The sequence below is a fragment of the Anolis sagrei genome, chromosome 1 (assembly GCF_037176765.1).
Source record: "Anolis sagrei isolate rAnoSag1 chromosome 1, rAnoSag1.mat, whole genome shotgun sequence".
In the NCBI taxonomy this organism is placed as follows: Eukaryota; Metazoa; Chordata; class Lepidosauria; order Squamata; family Dactyloidae; genus Anolis; species Anolis sagrei.
This window is the reverse complement of record NC_090021.1, coordinates 135,053,972-135,071,698: the sequence shown is the minus strand read 5'-3', so window position 1 is coordinate 135,071,698 and position 17,727 is coordinate 135,053,972.

The window sequence follows — 17,727 nt, the reverse complement described above, 5'->3', positions numbered from 1 at the left end:
CAATTTGTTCATCCTCATCCAGACCGTCAGAATGTAGGGAATAAAGCTTCTGTTCTCCAGATTTCATATCACCAGTCACACTAAATGATTGCTACTATAACATTTGGAGACAGGGTACAACCAAAAACAGAGGACACATAGAATCTGTCTGTTGTCATTTATACACATAGATGGGTACAAACTTAAAAATAAATAAGAGAATTAAACTAGAAATGCAATACACCCCACCCCACCCCACCAAAGGAGGAAAACGCACAATCCTGGCATTTAAGAAGCTAAACCTTCATTTACTTCCTTCCTAATGTGCGGGCATGAGAAAACGAAGGCATTTTATCAGGGAGAATAACTGTTTCTATATGCATGCACCTGCATGTGTGTGTTTAAAATGACTTGGAATAACCAGACAGACGTAGCAGTTTCAAAAAAGAAACTGGAACACTTCTCAGTAGAAAAATATACAAAGATAATAAAGTCGCCTTCCTTAGGAAATAGAAAAAAAGAAGAAGAAAACAAATGTTATTTAAAAGTAACTTGCCTTTTCTGTACATTCACTATCCAAAGGTAGGGTTCTCTGGAGAATTCCCAACCACAACTGCAGGCTGGGTTGAGCGCGATTATCCACTGTAATAAGACATTTGAGCAAAAAGTAAATAAATAAGGAATCAGTGAGAGCGTGTCTCTTTGAGAATTTCTGAAGAGAAACACACTGTTTTATTCACTATTTATAGCACAAAAACAGCTCAGCTTCTGGCTATTATCATTCCAACTGAAAAGCATCACCCTTCAGAGCCTTGATTCAATACCATTTAAGTCTATTAGGGATTTTTCTCTTCTTCATTTGGAACAACGGAACATCAAGTTTTGGTTACAAAAGTTTGCAAAGCCACCTCTCTTGATACTTCATTACATTCACTGGTATGCTGCAGCCACACGCATTATGCAAGGGCATCCTTTTATGGTATTTAAAAGGCACAGGTGGGGAAAACTAGCAGGATAAATTTTGCTATTCAGTCCAAGTACAATATCTCCATGACCTTTCTTCTTGGCTTGAAGAAGGGATGTAGCCTCATTCTGAGTGAAGGACAGACAACCTCTAGGGAGCATGGGGTGGAATCCAGCTTGTGCTTTATTCAAACAACTTATATAATCTATGACTGCATGCATGCAAGAAAATTTGGGTGAAAATCCACATCAGAACATACCTGCCATTCAAAGCACTATAGTGTGGCATTCTGTCTTGGACGAAGAGCAAGTTTAGGTTACCAGTCCAGTGAGATGTGTGCATGGAAAACCTGGAAGCTCACATTCAACTTCACAGCTTGAGGGATCAATGGCCAGTATTCTCTATCAGATACAGCTAAGTAACTTGGTAACATCTCATGGTTCACCTCTCTCCAAATTGACATAAATGTCATTCATCCATGCTCAGATTTCCAGCAGTATCAGGTCAGGAGTATTGTGCTCCAAAACTCTGTCTGTCTGAATTCAGAAGTCCCAGAGGAGTTTAATGTGTTCATTTTCTGTAACTTTTCCCTGGCTTGTGATCCCACCAGTTCTTTGTCGCAGGCAGATGGTATTTGTGGCACAAGTTCCAATGAATCATCTGAGCAACAGTGTTATGCCTCTGCTTGTAGTCAGTCTGTGCGATCTTCTTGCAGCAGCTGAGGATGCGATCTATTGTTTCATCTGCTTCCTTGCAGAGTCTACATTTGGGATTTGTCGTCGATTTTTCAATTCTGGCTTTGATGGCATTTGTTCTAATGGCTTGTTCTTGGGCTGCCAGAATCAGGCCCTCCGATTCTGGCAGCCAATTTATTATTATTATTATTATTATTATTATTATTATTAAACTTGTCTACATTTTCTTTCTGTTTTGGTTTCATACTTTAACACGAATCTCAGCAGCTAGATGAGATTCATTATAACAACAGATAAAATACAAGTCAATGTGGACAGTGGGTTGTTATAGTTTTTTGGGCTGTATGGCTATGTTCTAAATCTAGAAGAATGTTTCTAGAAAATGGCCACACAGCTCAAAAAATCTACAACAACCCAGTGATCCCGGACATGAAAGCCTTTGACAATATGGACAATATTTAGTAGGTTTGTTTTCTTGAATAAAAATTAATATTAAAAAAAAGATATATCCTGTTTACCATTTTCTAAAAAGTGCAAATGCTTAAGGCAAGGATCACATTTTCTTGAAGCAATCCTATGGTTGTTGATGTACTGCAGCCAACTAAATTTCTTTCTATCTTTGATGCATATATTTTTAGAACCCAAATCATCAAGGCTTTTGGTACGGATAGATGAGCCTCAGCTTTCTTTATTTATTTATTTATATTTATTTATTTGCAGCATTTGTATACCGCCCTTCACAACCCTGAAGGCGACTCAGGGCAGTTCACAGTGTTGGCAACAATTCAATGCCATCGATAAAAAAACAGTATAAACATCAAAAATGACCCTCCTCTGATAAAACATTAAACATTATTAAATACAGCACACAAAGGCATAGCAATTGTCCATAAACGGTTTTGCTCTCACTCATATTGCAGTTTTTAAAATCTCATGTTTGTTCTATCATTTTAGTGACAAAATCTGCAAAAATTGGTAAGTTCTTACCAAAAAGAGGGGAAGGAATTAAATGAAATCCTCCTAGTCCCTATCCACTTCTTGTGAACTTTGCTCCCTAAGACAAAATCAAAGTAGAAGGGAGTGTGTATGTGAAAGAGAGAGAGAGTATCTCAAAGTATATATTATTTATTATCTATATTGTGGTTTCCAAGGAAGATCTTTTGGGCTCCACTCCTTTTTAGTGTTGTTCATAACTCACCTCTATTTCACAGTTTATGAACACTGCAAAGTGGAATTGGCTTGTATTCTATTTTCCTCTCGCAGCTGAACAGAGAGAGCTTGGATTTCACTAATGCGTCTTCCATTCTGTACATACAATCCAGCAATCATAGCTGTTGATTATGTTTCCAGTGTGTGCCAAGTCTTGTCATTTCCATTGTAATTAATTTTTTTTAAAAAAAACATTTGTGTCTGAAAACAAGGCACATTGTGGATTGTTCCATTTTCCTTGAGTCCCTTATCCATATTACTGGTACGTACACACACACACACACACACACTTATTATAATTAACTGAGAAAATATGACCTAAGCAAAGTTATCAAAGGAGAGCAATTATGGGAGTATGTGCCATATTATTTCAATTAGGTAAGTGCTCACAGTGGTTTTCTCAGGAATAGCACACAACTACTGTTCAGCCCACGATTCCCACTGTTAACATTGATAAATTATTCCAGCATCGCCTTTTCATTCGGCAGGTTTCTTTCTGGACAAGGGCCAGACACAACAGACCCAAAAGATTTATAAGCACCACAGTGGAAAGGCGAAGAAGAGCTGGAGGCCTGACCTGTCATTTGTTTAAACTGGGAATAGAACAAAGGAGGAAAACGCACAATCCTGGCATGCCAAATCCTTGAGACTCAGAGGAAAAAATTAAGCTCTGTTCTTATTGGAGAACATTAAACTAGTTTGAGGAATGGCTTTATAATCATTCTTACTTTGGTTCTGTTGAAATCAAAGAACCTTGGATGGAATCCTGTTGTGGCATCATGAATGTGTAACCACCATGGTTAAGTGACTATGCAGTGACTCCTGGCCTAACCCCTCAATTTTCACTTTTACTGAGAAGCAACTGCTGCAATTGATGGGAATCTGTTCCCTTGTTACTCCAAAAGTAACAGACTGGTGTTCTTGGCCTCTCTCATTAGCAATGTTCATTGTGATAGGCAGAAATGGGGCTAATGTCACAAATCCCCCTCATTCTGGAGATCACTCACGTGAAGGGTTTTAAACATTAGATAGCTTCTTCCCATGTGAAAGGGAAATAGACTCCCGTCAACTGCAGTGGCTGCTTTTTGAGAAGTGCAGATTGGGAGACCTACTCAGACCTCATCTACATTGCCATATAAAATCCAGATTATCTGCTTTAAAATGGATTACATGGCAGTATAGACTCATATAATCCAGTTCAAAGCAGATAATGAACTATCTGCTTTGATAATTTGAATTGTATAGCAGTGTAGAAGGGGCCTAAGTGGATAAATCTCTGTGTATGCCTTCCCAACATCAAGACCTGTTTGGAGGCCCTCTTCTGTGTCCATCCATTTGTGGAGATGTGGTATGGGAGGTTCTCAGTATAACACTTCACTTGTGGAAGGTTGCTCCTTTGGCTTTAACCATTGGCCTTCTCTGGCCTACAAGTTACAACTTTGATGTCCACTCTTGACTGGAGATGGTTCAGGAGATGCAGTTATCATGTCTTTGTACAGACTTGTTGGCTTCTGGATTTTTGTTTCTATTTTTTGTATTTCTTTTGTTATGTTATCAGTGCAATGTAAAAATGTTTTACGTTTATGTTTGATGGTTTATAGTTTTAAATGGTTTAATTTACAGTTATATGTTATTGTTTTAGATGTGTGATATACTGTTTTTATTATATGTGAAGCATTGAATTTTTGCCATTTATTTGATGTGAACTGCTTTGAGTCTCTCCAGGGATGAGAAAATTGGTATATAAATGCAATAAATACATGTTTTCAAAGTATGTTGGTGGTAGATTTGTTTTTATTTATTATACTCTGACAGAATATAGTTAGCTATATGGTAGAGAGGCCACATTTTTTAAATAAAGGGTGTGTGTCTCTATGTGTGTGTTCGCGTGTGAGGGGGGCATAGTACCATGGTTTGAGTGTTGGATGAGTACTCTGGAGAACAAGGTTTTAATCCATGCAAAATTACTGGGTGATCTTTGGCAAGTCACACTCCAGCCCCTTCTACACTGCGATATAATCCAGATTATCAAAACAAATAATCCAGATTATCTCATTTGAACTGGATTATATGAGTCTACACTGCCATATAATTCCATTCAAACCAGATAATCTGGATTTTATATGGCAGTGCTGATGGAGCCTATGTGTTTCCCAAAAAGTATACGACTTTTAACAGATAATAATACATATGGGGCTAGGTATATACATTTATATATCGAAGAATAAAATTTAATTAATTAATTAATTAATTAATTTACTTTGCTTGTATACCGCAATTTCTCAGCCTTGTAGGCGACTCAACGCGGTTTACAACAAGAGCAAAAGTCAATCCAACAGCATACAAAATTTAAAAACCATTAACAGCATAATATACAAAATGACACATCAATAACAACACATTAACGTCTCGTAACTAGAATCGTGATCCAATTCGTCTTCCATAAGACTTAATAAGACTTAAAAATCCATTTTAAATTGCAATTTAATGTAAGATCTTCAAAGTGTTTTCCCTGAACATCAATGCACAGTTCATATGGGATTGAAGCATAGAGTTGCAAGCTTCACTGAAAGTTTATTTTGTTATTTTGCAACACTTCTCTACTATTGGAATCTTTACTCATCTGAAGGGGGCAGGTGATAGTGTATGTTTAGAATAAGAGCACAATACTAAAGCCCAAAGAGAGCAACTTCTAGTAGAATCTCATGCTTGTCTAACATACTCTGACATGAGTCCCACTGAGATTAAATTAGTCTTGCTCCTGGGACAGTGTATAAATGATTGTGGCTTTAAATCAAGAGTAAATTTCACTGACAGCACAAAGTCCATATTTTGCTAGTCAGAAGAGCACTTTCCCATATGAACCAAAGCTGTTCTTCTGTCCGCAAACCAGTACATCTCAACACAGGCAAACTTTTGATAACAAGTTTATGCATTTCTTGGAAAGGTTTTGATTCTTTGAAAGGTTTTGAGTTCAGTCGCCCTTTTAACTTGTTGTTCTGAGCTATGTTTGTTTGTAACCAGCTTGAGTCTCAAACTGGAAAAGGTGAGATACAAATTCAATTGGAATCAGTAAGAAAATTCAGGCCGTCATCATTTTTATTACTGATTCCAACTGAAGTACCTCCTTTAGAAGAATGGGAAAAATATATTACAGGTATGCTGATAATGGACAAAATAACTGCATTATTAAGAGGAGAACTATTAGATAACCTTGTTAATGAATGGCAACCAATGATTCAACATCTTAATGTAAAATTAAACTAAAAATGTATATAGGATCCTATAAGATTGTAGACAAGGAGAAAGCAGATGTAAAGCAAGAGTCTATGATATTTTTATATGTATTACTAGCCATCCCCTGCCACACGTTGCTGTGGCCCAGTCTGGTGATCTGGAAAATAATGAGAAGGTGTTGATTTCTAATATATGTAATGTCTTTATGCTTGTGGGTAAACAGTATTTCTTGCTGTTTCTTTGTCAGTGTTGATGTGGAGATTGTCTGGTTTGCCAACTCTGGAACATGCAACATATCATTGTCCTTCTTTAGGGGTCCCTTTCAAATCTATGATACTATATCTGTATGTGTGTGAATCATATATATCTATGGCTTGATGATTCTTTGCCAGCAGAGCTTTAATTACGTTTTCTTGCCCTGGTGAAGGGAGTTGGACTGGATGGCCTTAATTATTTTCTGTTGGCCATGAGGGTTCTGTGTGGGAAGTTTGCCCCAATTCTGTCATTGGTGGGGTTCAGAATGCTCTTTGATTGTAGGTGAACTACAAATCCTAGCAACTACAACTCCCAAATGTCAAGGTCTATTCCCCCCAAACTCCATCTGTGTTCAAATTTGGACATATGAAATATTTATGCCAAGTTTGGTCCAGGTCCATCATTGTTTGAGTCCACAGTGCTCTCTGGATGTAGGTAAACTACAACTCCCAAAACTCAAGGTCAATGCCTACCAAACCCTTCCAGAATTTTCTGTTGGTTGTGGGAGTCCTATGTGCCAAGTTTGGTTCAATTCTATCGTTGGTGAGGTTCAGAATGCTCTTTGATTGTAGGTGGACTATAGATCCCAGCAGCTAGAACTCCCAAATGACAAAATCCATTTTTTGAGTGTTGGTCACTCCTTGGATTAGTAGGTGTATTGTGTTCAAATTTGGTGGCAATTCGCCCAATGGTTTTTGAGTTATGTTAATCCCACAAAGAACATTACATTTTTATTTATATAGATTTAGATAGTGGAATGTGACCCCTTAAAGGAAATATATTATCAGATAAATGATTATGGAACATTAATAGATAGAAAGTATAGCACTGTATGCAACAAACACTTGCAAATGTATGTCTACTTAAATAAAAAAAATTAAAAGAAAGAAAAAAATCAATAATGCTCATGAGATAATGTTGAGCGGTGCCTCACCAGACTGCAACTGCCCTGATTCCACAGCATATAGTAATGGCAGTTAATGTGGTGTCAAACTGCATTCATTATATAGTATAGACACATCCTTATGAAAGGAGAGTTTTATTGCCTCTCTGAAAATCCATTTTTTTTGCAGGAAAGCATTCCCAAAGTGGTGATCAGTACAACTAGCTGTGAAAAGAATTCAAGGACAGTATTACCTCCTTTCTGCCACTAGAAGTAACACAAGTCCCGTATATTGAAAAGAACACATGTGCATGGACTGTTGAGCGGGAAGAGAAAAGAGAAAGGAATGGTGTAGGAAATTGGTGCAATGATGGAGACATGATCTTACAATTAAAGATATTTACCAGAGAAATGTGAAGCCCATTATATTTTGGCTTAGGCTATGCAAGGAAGAACTGTTTTACATCATCCAGGACAAAAAACAGGTCTATAGGTAAGCTTTAAGAATAATAAACATCCTGCATGCAAGAAAAAAAGCCTGTCAAATGAAGGAATATTGATTTTGGAACAAGGAATATTATGTCAAACAACATTAGTTTAATTGAACTGAATTTAGTTTAAGTATTAAAAGCATTTATATACAAACAGCAAATGAAAATTAACTACAGCTGAATCCTTTAGTTCCCTACAACGGAGTCTATGGACGTTCGTATGAGTTCTCCTAGGAGTCCTAATAGAGCAGTCTGGGTTCTATTCCCATAGCATGACTCAATAGAAAAGCAATATGCTTTCTCTCAGGGAATAAGAAACGCTAAAGCTATGTTTTGACTTTTCAAAATACACAAAAGTTTTACTTTCTGCGCAAGAATGTATAACCAAGGAGAGGAAAAGGGGTAATGTAAGAACGAGTGCCTCAGAGCAGACCCTTGGTTCAAAGTCACTGCAGCTGCTGTGATGCAGTTGACAAAGGCCATAAAAGATGAGGGTGCACCTTCTCATGAAAGGGAAAACCTATTTGCCTCACAGCTTCTGTTTACAACACTCCACAGGCATCCATATCACAGAGGACCAGCCCTACTATTAGGCAGAATTAAGTAGCCTCTGCAGGCACCAGACGAGGGATGACATGAAAGGGCAATACATAGTCAGTTATTTACTTTACTATTAATCCTTCAGGGGTTTCTTTACTTCCATGAATAGGGAGATGTGCTGCTAGGATTTTCTGTCTCATCTAATACCCTGCGCCAGTCAAAGATGAAAAATGGGACACTTGGCAAAGAAACACCAGAGCATGGTCAAGACTTTTGTTGTTAACTTCCATCAAGTTGACTTTAACATAAGCGAATGAGATATTGAGTCTGTGTTGTTCATTCATCCAGTCGCTTCCGACTCTTTGTGACCTCATGAACCAGCCCATGCCGGAGCTCCCTGTCAGCCGTCACCACCCCCAGCTCCAGAGTCAAGCCAGTCACTTCAAGAATGCCATCCATCCATCTCGTCCTTGGTTGGCCCCTCTTCCTTTTTCCTTCCATTTTCCCCAGCATCATTGTCTTCTCTAAACTTTTCTGTCTTCTCATGATGTGGCCAAAGTACTTCATCCTTGCCTCTACTATCCTTCCCTCCAATGAGCAGTCGGACTTTATTTCCTGAAGTATGGACTGATTGGATCTTCTCGTGATCCAAGGCACTCTCAGAACTTTCCTCCAACACCACAGTTCAAAAGCATCTATCTTCCTTCGCTCAGCCTTCCCTATGGTCCAGCTCTCACATCCATAGGTGACTATGGGGAATAGTCAGTTTTACTATGTCACTTTTACTATGCAAATCTTCGTTGCCAGTGTGATGTGTCTACTCTTCATTATTTTATCAAGATTGGACATTGCTCTCCTCCCAAGAAGTAAACGTCTCCTGATTTCCTGGCTGTAGTCTGCATATGCAGTAAGATTTGCACATAGAAATACAAAGTCTGTCACTGCCTCCACATTTTCTCCCTCTATTTCTCAGTTATCAGTCATTCTTGTTGCCATAATCTTGTTTTTTTATGTTTAACTGCAATCCAGCTTTTGCACTTTCTTCTTTTGCCTTGGTAGACCATATTGAGTCTATCAAGGTGATATTCTAGATATATAGATATACAGATATATTCTAGATATTCTAGTCTATCTAGAATGTGGACCTCATCTTTTTCTCCTATTTCTATCTTATCAAGCATTCTTGTCTTTTATAAGAAGTTATGCCTTCTCATGATACGGCCAAAGTACATCCCTGCTCCTCTCCTCCTCCTTTCCAGAAATACCGTTCACCAGGACAAGTGACAGATAGGTCCTGTGACATGGCTGTAGATTGCCATGACATGGGGGGCATGGTGAAGAGGATTGCCATTTTAAGTCAGCAGGCTGCCTGAGACTAGAAAACAAAAGATGATAGTGGGAACAGATGTGGATAGTTCCATTTAATAACTGGTCCAGTTGTCCCCTCTAGCCCCAACTCAGGGAAATTACTTATAAAATTTCAGATTTTCTCATGACTTTTTGTAATATGGGGCAAGACCATATTAAGGTGGTCTTGCCCTACATTATTGCAGATCAGCCCCATGCAGCAGTTATCTGCTGAGGGGCTGAACTTCATCTACATTGATTTAAGTGGTTGGTGAAGATGGAGCCAGAGCTGGAGGGCATGCCATCTGTCAAGATAACTTGATTAGGTTGGTCAATATGAACTTTGACTTGTGGATTTCAATTTGTGTTCTGTGCCAAAGAAGCAAAATCTTTGATCTGCGAAAACAATGCCACAAAAGGGTGTTAGTCCAATATTTGCAGATTTAGCTTTCTAGTTAGAATATTCATTTTTTTCTGAAATATTTATTTATTTCATTAATGCAACTTCACAGGATATGTATGGAATACTGTAGACTATTGAATTAATACTGTACTTCTGTAATGGATATTGAGTCTACCACGAGCAATCATTTGTTACACATTAACAAATCAATCTGCCACAGGGAACACACTCCATGAAAACTTAAAAAAACAATTTTTTTACACAGTTGGCAATTCTGAATTTCTATGTGTTATTACCTCCAGCAATAGACACAATATGCAATTTTTAGTACACGATATCCACAGGCCCAGGATTCATGGATTCAACCAATCACAGATTCAATATTAAATATGGTGTACAACACAAGCAACCTCCAGGGAGCCCATCAGCCATCACTTCTGCCTCGCAAACAAGCATACAGAAGTGCCACAGCCTCCAGTTTGAAGGCACAAGTGGGAGGCTAGCATGCTCTCCAGAGGCAGGGGGAATCTGAAGGATGTGCGCCCAGTGGTCTCAACTTGCTATCAGTACCATTCCTGTCCCACACCATTTATCAATACAGACATCAGCATTAGCTTTCTGGGGTCTGCATGGAGTCCTGGTAACAAACCTCCATTGATAAAGAGGCCTGTTTTATCTGAGCTGTACCATTTTAGACTGCAGGATGTCCCATGAAAATATTTCTGTATACAAAAATGAAATAATAGAAAAATGGAAAATAAAACTGTAATATATGAAAACCAACTTATCAGAGGGAAAACTAGGCTAGTGTCTTACCCATCAGCAAACAAGAGATTGAGAAAGCATAAAAACAATAGGAATTCTTCAGATGTCTGAAGAAAGAGAAATCTGTTTAATTTGTCAGTCTCTGCTACTTCTTAACAATAAGTAAGTTTTGGTCTAACTATTAAATAAAACCAATCCTATGTTGTGCTGAGGCATTAATGAGCCATCCTGTCAATTCCTTCAACATACCTTTAATAGAGGAGTTAACCATTCTCTCTGACCGTTGCTGCTAAGTATACTTCTTAATTCAAATGGCTTTCCTTAGGAACTTAACTGGCCCTGGATGGAGGATTATAGATTAGTCATAAGGGAACTTCAAAATGGTCATGCTGAGCAGAATGGCCTGAAGATCATAGAGGTCAGGAAGGGCAAGACATACGGGCATTTATCCTTGCCAAAAGTACAATAGGAGTGGTAAGGGTCAGTGCTCCCAGGCCATGAGAGGAAAGACATGGGAGAAGTCTTGTTCATGGCATGTGAATCCCCAGGACACCATGTACAACAGTAAAAAGTTGAGTCTCAGTGCAGGACAGTGGAGAGTTCAAAGAATGATTACAATTACAGAAAAATAAATATGTGATCTAAAATACCAAGTTTGTATAGAATCTGCTCTGTGTTTACAGTATCCCTATGATGCAGTTAATTCATAACCCTTGACATAAACATCATGAAATAATACTTCTTATCTTTTTTATTAAAAAAAAACTTTATAAAATTACCAGATAAGCATGAATAAGATGAGTAAATAAAAAGTCCAGATCACAGCACAGAAAAATGGGTGGTTTCAAAGCCCCCAAAATAGTTTTAATACCAACAACTAATGAGAACAAGATGACTTAATATTGAGGTTTGGATTTTGTGCTCTTTCAAATGCTATTTGACTGCAAATACCAACAGTCTTTACCAATGGTGAGTAATGCCAGGAGTTGGCATTAAATGTTCAACAACATTTGGCATTAAATGTTCAACATTTAGAGGACCACACAATTCCCCAGAAGAGATTTCAGGAAAGGCAGGTGTGATACATGTAACCACGGAATTTGCTCCTTGTTGGTGTTTGCCTTCAAGTCAATTACAATTTATGGAAATCTATCACATTACTTTCTGTGACTGAGATTGTCTGACTTGCCCAGGGTCACTCAGTGGGATTTCATGGCCAAACAGGAATTTTAATCCTTGTCTCCAGAGTTATAATCCAACACTGAAACCACAATGCCACCAAACAGGAACATTATAACAATTTTAAACTTGAGTTGCTATGAGTTTTTCAAGTTGAATGGCCATGTTCCAGAAGCATTCTCTCCTGACTTTTTGTCCACATCTATGGCAGGCATCCTCAGAGGTTGTGGGCAAAATGTCAGGAGAGAATGCTTCTGGAACACGGCCATACAGCCCAAAAAGCTCACAGCAACCCAGTGATTCCAGCCATGAAAGCCTTCAACAACACAATTTTAAATTTAGTCACACAGGTTGTCAACTGTGTTGCTGCCAACTGCAACATGATATGGTAATAATCAGAGGTCTTATATTGTAAGAAGGATATGTGAATCGCGTGCTCATGGATTTAACAGACCTATGACACAGCCACTTGATCGTATGTCTCAGTACATACATACTAAAAAAAGTTGATTATATGCAGAATGATACCAAACGTTGACTTACATGTGCAAATGAGCTATGACAGCTGTAATAACATTGTGAGCATTTTGCTATCCCCATGCATCTACTCAGATGCTTGCTCCATTCCTCTGTGAATCTGCTTGTGATGTAAGATCAATATCAGAGCCAATCTTCATGGCTTTCCTCACATGAGATTTCTCACATTGGGGCACAAGAATGACTTTCTCAGCCACTCTATCAGTATTGAAGGCTGTCTTGTCCATAGGCACTTGCCAGTCAATCTTCATGAACTTAGTTAAGCTGTCTTTTTCAGTGTGCTTTCAGAGTCCAAGTTTGAAAACTTTCTTTTTATCATTGCTTAAAAAGTAGCTTGAGCCAAATATTTCCCATATATACTCGAGTATAAGCCAACCCAAATATAAGCCAAGGCACCTAATTTTACCACAAAAACTGGGGAAACTTATTGACTCAAAAATAAGCTGAGGGTGGGAAATGCAGCAGCTTCTGATAAATTTCAAAAATAAAAATACATACCAATAGAATTATATTAATTGAGGCATCCGCAGGTTAAATGTTTTTGAATATTTAATATTTTGAATATTAAAACTGTAATTTAAGATAATACTGTCCAACTCTGATTACCTATATACTTGAGTATAAGCCAATCCAAATTTAAGCCGACCTGAATATAAGCCGATCAGGACACTCACCCAAGCTTTTAAAAAGTATTTCAATTACTTATTCAATCTGGATATAAATACTATAAGTTAACAAGTAATGCTGGATAAAATAACAATCACAGTCCTACTTCTACTACTCAATGCCTTCTGCATTGATTCTTGATAAATAGACTAACGGATGACCTAATTCTCTTGCTGGGAAAAAGTCAATCTAAGTGTGTTTCTACAATGTAGAATTAATGCAGTTTGAGACCACTTTAATTGCCATGGCTCAATGCTATGGAAACCTGAGATCTGTAGTTTGGTGAAGAACTAGTACTCCCATGATTCCATAGCATTGAGCCATGGCAGTTAAAATGATGTCAAACTGCATTAATTCTACAGCGTAGATGCATTCCAAGTCCACAATCCTATGGTGGTGCCTCTTTCAACCTGGAAGGCTCCATGGTAGAAAATTCTTTATGTCAACTTGTTGAAATACAACCTTTCCATTCTGAAATCTTAACTCATGTTCATGAACACACATAATCTGACAAGTCTAAAGAAGGCCAAGCATTGAGGGGTCTGGAGTTTCTCTGCTTTTCCCAGGCTTCTTCCAACAATACTTGGCTTGAGTTCAGCAAGCTACAAAGCTCCTGAACCTCCTCCCCAGATATATCTGTCTTGTCTCTCAGGGTAACAGAAGCTTATTTCTGGCTCTCTGTCAAGCTCCCTGCAACATCCTTTTACCACACAACAATATTGAAGGAAGGAATGCATACTTTTGCTTTGATTTCCAGGGAGAATAATAACTCTTTCCATAGTTTTTTTTTTTTTTCCGTATTAGGTGACAGACAACTCAGAAGAAGTCACCCATCGTTTTATTTTGACCTCTTTTTCACCTTCTCTTCCACCCTCCCTCCCACTAATATTCTAGCCTTATCCAATCTGGGTAATTATTCTGTCTACGGTTGGGTTTTTTTTTTAAATCCCCTTTGTTGTTCTAAGTTCAACTCTCCTCACCTGTAATTTTAGAAGTTTGCATTTTGTTAACTTAGAGAGACCTACAACGCTGCTATTTTCCAAATGAAAAATTTGGTTCATCCACATCTTTCCAATATCACCTCCTAGTCTGCTCTAGGGTCTCTTGCACTGTCACCAGCTCCCACTTAATACCTATGGAGGTGACACCATAAATTAACATACTATGGTGACATCAGTTGTAGTGATGCCACTAATCACATACAGCAAAAAGCATGCACTAAAAAAAGCATTGCCTCAGATTCTGCACTAACAGACATAGACTGAATATACATGTGGGCTGTATACACGTGGGATGATGGTCCTCCAACTGTAGTGTCTTGGTGATAGGTCTGTAGGTGGCTGTGGAGCCCTATTCTTGATCTGCATGTTCTCCCACAGTGAGGGCATCAGTTTCTAGTTGGAAAGCGGTCCCAGTCAGGATTGGATTGATGCGCTTTCCTCTTGGCACGTTTCTCCCTTTCACCCTCCATCCATGCCTCTTCGAATTCTGCAGCACTGCTGGGAATACTGAGAAGGGGTTGTATCTCAGTTCCAATATACAGTATCCTGCCTCATTAATGTAAGAATCATCCATTTTAACTCAAATTCAGATGGGTCTTTAAAGTCATAAGCTGTGTTTGGGCTTTGGGCCTTTTCTGTACTATTTGCTCACTTTGTGGCAAGAGAGAACAAAGTTTCCACTGAACTCAATTGGAAAACACCTCTTTGGCAAAGGATTTTTCAAATCCTGGACCAATTAATTTGTTTGGGTGTAAAGATCAACTCTTACAAGAGATGTAGGGTTTGGATAAAGAACTGAAGGCTGAAAGCCAACAAAGGAATTCTCACTTTCTCTTAAATCAGGTTGTCCAGGGGCTGAATATTGCAAGCATAGAGGGAGATTTTGAACAAGATAGGTTTGAAAGGTTCCCAGGTTTTGAACAAGATAGGTTCTAAAGGTTTGTTCTTAAGTTGAATTTATTTGTAAATTGGAACAGGTACATTTTTAAGTGTTGTTTGTTGTTCATTTGCTTCCGACTTTTCGTGACCTCATGGACCATCCCACGCCAGTGTTACTCCAGCTATATGTGTGTGTGTGTGTGCTTCGGATTGCATAGGGAAAGGTGAACACCCCTGTGGCGTTTGTTTTGCTGTCTGTGCCCCTGTTCAGAAGATTTCACTTCACTTTCTGTCCCTGTGAGAATTGGATTTTGAAAAAATTGGCTTGTTGGGGAAACAAGGATTGGAGATAAAGCTTCAGTAGAGATACCTTTTCCCCACGATCACTCAGCAGTGGATTTCCTTTTTTGAAGGTTAGATTTCTCTCCCTTCCTGTTGTCTCACCTCCGTTCTTCATGATGAGTCATTTGTAAATGAGATGTTTGTAACTCGGGGACTGCCTTTATTAAGAGATACAGTACATTCTTTGAACTCGTGCCCATGGTTTGTTTCTCAAATCAGCCAAGTGTGGATTTTGCATAGGATATGAATCAAATTGCAGATGGGCTTTGAAAACTCTGTGCTTTTTGAAATCTTTCTTGCAACAGTAAGAAAATGGCCGAAATTACTAATTGCTTCCTTCAAGAAGAAAGTGTATACATCATTCCTAGTTGACTTAGCCACGGTAGTCCACGCTCTGGTTACATCCTGTCTTGATTACTGCAACGCTCTCTACATGGGGTTGCCTTTGAAGACAGCCCGGAAGCTCCAATTAGTCCAATGGGCGGCAGCCATGATACTAACAGGAGTGGGGCGCAGGGAGCATACAACTCCTCTGCTGCACCAGCTCCACTGGCTGCCGATCTGCTACCGGGCTCAATTCAAAGTGCTGGCATTGGCCTTTAAAGCCCTAAACGGTTCTGGCCCAACTTATCTATCCGAACGTATCTCAACCTATCAGCCCACCAGGACCCTAAGATCTTCTGGGGAGTCCCTGCTCTCTATCCCGCCGGCTTCACAAGTGCGGCTGGCGGGAACGAGAGACAGGGCCTTTTCTGTGGTGGCCCCTCGGCTTTGGAACACCCTCCCCATAGAGGTAAGATCAGCCCCCTCGCTGATGGTGTTTCGGAAAAGATTGAAGACATGGATGTTTAAACAAGCATTCGGTTAATCCGTTGCAACGAATTATGATGACTAAAGGACTGGTAATCATGGACGATGAATTTGGATTGCGACTCCAGTTACGAGATGCATTGGATGGTTATTGGTGGCCCAATAATTTGTATTATATATGTGTTTTATGCTTTTAAACTGAATATTGTTGTTTTTTAAGTGTTGTAAACCGCAATGAGTCGCCGATTTAGGCTGAGATATTAGCGGTATACAAGCGCATTAATAAATAAATAAATAAATAAATAATAGTTTCTATCTAAATGAAAAAGAATCATGGTGCTACAATATTCTGTGCAGGAAAAACCCCAGAAATTGTTAACAGTGTCTTTAGACTCTTGGAGGGGGTCTTTCAGACCCCAGAATTATACTATGATTTCAAATTAACGGTCACATCTATGGTCATCTGGAGTCTTTGAATTGGTGATTTGTGCAGACATATGTTTTCAAAACAAAGAAATATACCCCTGGAGGCATAATTATAACAATCATTCATCGCCTCCTAGCCCTACCTTACAGTTACATCATAGACAATTATTGAGGGTTGGTCATATATGCCAAGGCTGTAGTATCTGTGGCCTTCCCAACATTGTATTATAATTCCTATAAGCCAACTTGGCCAATTATGAGGGAAGACATTAGTAGTAGTTCATTAACATCTGGAAGAACATAGGTTCCCTCACCCTCTGGTCCATGCTTTCTGAATTTATCTTTTGTCCTTGTTGATTAAAAAACCTATTCCATTAACATAGTAATTAAAAAATACCAAAAATTTCTTAAGAAAATGGTAGAAGAATGGTTAAGAGCAGCTATTCCAAAGGGATATTTTAATGTCTTGTGCCTACTGAAACTGTTTGCTAATTCAGAAAACCACTAGTGTTACTATTTAACAACATCAAAGAAGTGGTGCCAAGTCCTCCTCCTCAACCTGCTTAATGGAAGGTATTAGTTAAGATCAGTTCAAAGAACAATCAAAGGGGTGGTGGAATTTTTAGCAGATACAATTTACAACTTGTCCTAATTGGAAATCCAGCAGCAAGAATATCCTGGTCCTAAAAGGCAAGAAAGAAAGGCTATTTAGAGTAATCTGAAGTTAAATTGGGTAAAGATATGTATTTTCAAGAATGTGGAGGGGTTGACTTAATTAATCTTAAACCAGTCTGTCATGGACTGAATATAACTCTGTATTCTTCAAATGCAAACTCTGATAGCTCTGAAAACAGACAGCTCTGAAAACAAATCCAGAATACTTTTGCTTCATTATAACTCTATCAGTGTTACATGTGCAAATGGTTAATAGTATCTCATTCAGCATAAAAATCTGAGCTGAATTTAAATTTAAAGCAATGAGAGCTCCTGTCCTACACTGGTTTTCACTCTGCATTAGATCTGAAAAAGTGGGTTTATATCCACAAAAGCTCGCATTTAAACAAAAAACAGTTGGTCTTACAGGTGCCACTACATTACATCTTTTAATTTCCTGTCCTT